A 3,869-nucleotide genomic window follows, 5' to 3' on the forward strand; every position below is an offset into this window, starting at 1 on the left:
ATCAGAATAAATTCTTCCAGTTTTCTTTTGTCTGAAAATGTCTTTGTGTATGTTAATATTGAAGGGTATCTTCTCTACAATGTAGTTTAGAATTCTGAATTTTTTTTTATTCTATTTCTTTTTGTTTTTAACGTTTAAAAAAATCTTCTTCTGGGGCACCTGAGTGGCTCAGTCAGTTAAGCATCCAACTTTGGCTGAGATCATGATCTCACAATTTGTGGGTTCGAGCCCTGCATTGGGCTCTGTGCTGACAGCTCAGAGCCTGGAGCCTGCTTCAGATTCTGTGTCTCCCTCTCTCTCTGCCCTTCTCCCACTCATGCTCTGTTTCTCTCTCTCTCTCTAAAAAATGAATAAATATTAAAAAAAATTTTTTTAATCTTGTTCCATTGTATTCTGGACATCATTGTTTCAGATAAGAAATAAGGCATTATTTGTTTTGCTATTTCCCTCGTATATAATTGTTTTTAATTTGGCTTATTTCTGTATATTTGGCTTTAGAAATTTGACTATGACAGGCTTAATGTGGTTTATTTTGCATTTATCTTGCTTATGGTTCACTGAGCTTCTTGAATGTGTAAGTTGATGTTTTCCATCAAACTTAGGAACATTTGAGTCATTCCTTCCTTCTATTTATTTATTTTTTTATAATTTTTTTAACAATTATTTATTTTTGAGAGACAGAGAGAGGCAGAGTATGAGCAGGGGAGGGGCAGAGAGAGAGGGAGACACAGAATTCGAAGCAGGCTTCAGGCTCCGAGCTGTCAGCACAGAGCCTGACACAGGGCCGGAACTCACAAACTGTGAGATAATGATCTGAGCCAAAGTCGACGCTCAACCGACTGAACAACCCAGGCGCTTCCCCTTTTCTTTTTGAAAGAGAACTTTTTATTACAGTTATGTGCAGAACATTCAGCCGGGTACACTTAGCCATTTGGTGGCCAGTTCTTTAGCCTTTGCCTTTTCCAACTTGGCAATGTAAGTCACCAGCTTTGGACCCAGGATGTTGCCTCCTTACTGATGGTGGATCTTACCATATCTGTCACTATAATTGGTCCTGATAGCTTCCACCAGCTTAGCCAGAGCTCCTCTGTCTTCCAAGTTAACCTCCGTGAAGCCAACAGTGTGCAGGTCTTCCTGTGGGCCAAATGCCCCAGCCTGGCCTTCCTTTTGATAATGCAGTAGGGAACTCCCATCTTATGACACAGGGCAGGCCAGAAAATCACCATCTCAATGGGATCCACATCAAGTGCAATCATTGCTACTGAGCCTTCTTGTTTTCCACCAAAGTTGTGACAATATTAACCCCAGCTCAAAGGACATGTTACCTCTTAGTGGGGACATTCCCCTTGAGGGAGATTTCTTCTTAGCCCCAGCCAACAATTTCTGATTCTTCTCTTGCTTTGTCTCTGGACTGTATTTGTGGGCCACCTTAAGCAGTTGAGTAGCTGTTTGGTGGTCCAAGCCCTGGGTGAACGGGTTAATTGTGGGAAGCACTTTAAGACATTAATAGAGAATAGCCCTTTGACACTGCAGCTGGATGTAGCAAGGCCATCTGACAAAGTGGGTAATGTCCCTTTTGAGCTGGAAGTCTTGTCCAAAGCCAAAATTAGTGAGCCTTTTCTCAAACAGGGGATTGACTACCTTGTTGGCTTCCTGCTTCTTCATGACAGCAGGGGCCGGAGCCACCTTTTTCCTCTTAGCCTTCTTTCCTTTGGATCTTGGCTGGCTGGAGGAGAGAGCTCTTTATTTCTTAAAATATTATCATTCACTTTTTCTGGGGTTCTAATTCCAACAGAAGTTAGAAATTGTATATTATGCCACAGATTTCTGAACATCTTTACTTTTCTTCCACCTATTTCTTTTTCCATTTTTCAGACTGGATTGTTTATATCAATCTGTCTTCTTGGTCCTGACTTATTTTCAGTATACCATTAATTATTTCTGAATTTTAAAAATCCTAAGTTATTGAAGTCTTGTTCAAGAATTCCATTTCCTTTTTTCTCTCTTTATTTTTTTTTTTGTTTCCATCCCTCTGCTGAGACTCTCTAACAATTCATAATTATGACACTATTTTTCTTTAAATCCTTGAACATATTTATTATATCTGTTTTAATGTTTAGAGTACTAACTCCAATGTTGGCTTCACCTGAAGATACATTATCTGTTTTTTTTTCTTGATTATTGGTCAAATTTTTCTATTTTTTAAATATCTAGTAATTTTTATTGCATTCTCAACAGCATAGATGATAAATCTTAGAGTTTTAAGATTCTGTGATCTTCTTCCTGGCAGGTATTGACTTCTACTCTGGTAGACTGTCCAGTCACTAACTAATCAAGTTGAACTTGTGTACAGATGGTTTTATTTTAAGCTTTTTAAGGTCATACCTGTGGTAGGCCTTCCTCTGGGACTTGGTTCTTATTCCTAAAACAAGTGGCTTTTCTGCTGTGTCAAATGGATGCCAAAATGGATACGAGGTCTTTCCACTGAAACTGGACTAGAACCCCAGCATCTTATAGCTCTGTTCAACTTCTAGTAACCCAGTTACACTTTCTACTCTGTTGCTGCTCTCCAGGAAGCCATTCATTGCTTATCTTGTGCATACTCAGCTAAATCCTCTGCCATGATCTACTCCATTGCACGGCTGCCCTTCCCAGTGCCCTGTCTCACAGATTCTAGTTACTTTAAATGTCTTATACTTGATTTCTACTTTCTTCACTCAGGACGATCATCAAGCTCTGCTTGGGCTCCACCTCCCTAGGCCATAGTCAGGAAATTTTCCCTACGCAGAGATGGCATGATTGCAAGTTTACCTTCTCTCAGGGATAGCAGGCTAGCCCCACCTGTTTTTCTTTTTTTTTTTTTTTTTTTTTGAAAGAGTGTAGATTTTTTTAATATTTTTTTCAACATTTATTTATTTTTGGGACAGAGAGAGACAGAGCATGAACGGGGGAGGGGCAGAGAGAGAGGGAGACACAGAATCTGAAGCAGGCTCCAGGCTCTGAGCCATCAGCCCAGAGCCTGACGCGGGGCTCGAACTCCCGGACCGCGAGATCGTGACCTGGCTGAAGTCGGACGCTTAACCGACTGCGCCACCCAGGCACCCCAACTAACTGTTTTTCAAAGCCTGCAATAATTGCCTCATATATTTTGTCCAGTTTTATAGTTATTCTCAATAGGAGAGTTAGTTTTGCATCATTTACTGTATCATAGACAGAATCAGACTTTCCTGGCTGAGGATTCTTAAATGCAATCTGATTACTTACTGAGACGTATAAAGTTCTTTGATCTTCCTGTAATTATCTAGTTTATTTCTTGTCGCTGACCACTTCTCCAACCATAGCTTTTTCTCCCAAAAGTCTTCTCACACTTTTCCCCTTTGCTTACTTGCTGCTAGAAAAATCATGAGATTGTTTTGTCTAGAGTAGACATATGTGACTTCAAGAGCTAAAAATGGCATATGTTAGGGGCAAAATATGAACTCAGTTTTAACATACCTTTAAAGTCTCTACAGTACATCACATGAGTACTTGGGTTTTTATCTTTATTATTTCGTATCATTTACATTAATGAACACTTGAGTCCTTCTTAGTCCTATGCTAGGCACAGAATATGTTTTTAGGGTATAGAATAAGAAACTCAGTCCTAAGGACTTTGTTTACTTTGAGGGTAGGAATAAGGCTATTTCTAGATTGCCATTTCCATTCAAAGTAATTTGTGTAAATGCATGAATCCATCAACTTTCTTTCCTTCTTTTCCCTTTCCCTTCCTTTCTCTGTCCCGTCCTTCTATTTCTCCTTCAGCCAATATTTACAAATAGCCTCATAGGTGCTTGGAAGCCCAAAATATCAGTATCTTTTGGGGCATCCTA

The 3,869-nt window shown here is 39.6% G+C and overlaps 1 pseudogene; it reads right to left on the reverse strand.

The window, feature by feature from the left end:
- Positions 1-909: 909 nt before the first annotated feature.
- LOC121014550 (60S ribosomal protein L7a-like) overlaps positions 910-3,869 on the reverse strand; it is a 7,542-nt pseudogene continuing 4,582 nt past the window's right edge.

This window comes from Herpailurus yagouaroundi, unplaced genomic scaffold (assembly GCF_014898765.1).
Source record: "Herpailurus yagouaroundi ecotype Mexico unplaced genomic scaffold, PumYag 203, whole genome shotgun sequence".
Classification (NCBI taxonomy): Eukaryota; Metazoa; Chordata; class Mammalia; order Carnivora; family Felidae; genus Herpailurus; species Herpailurus yagouaroundi.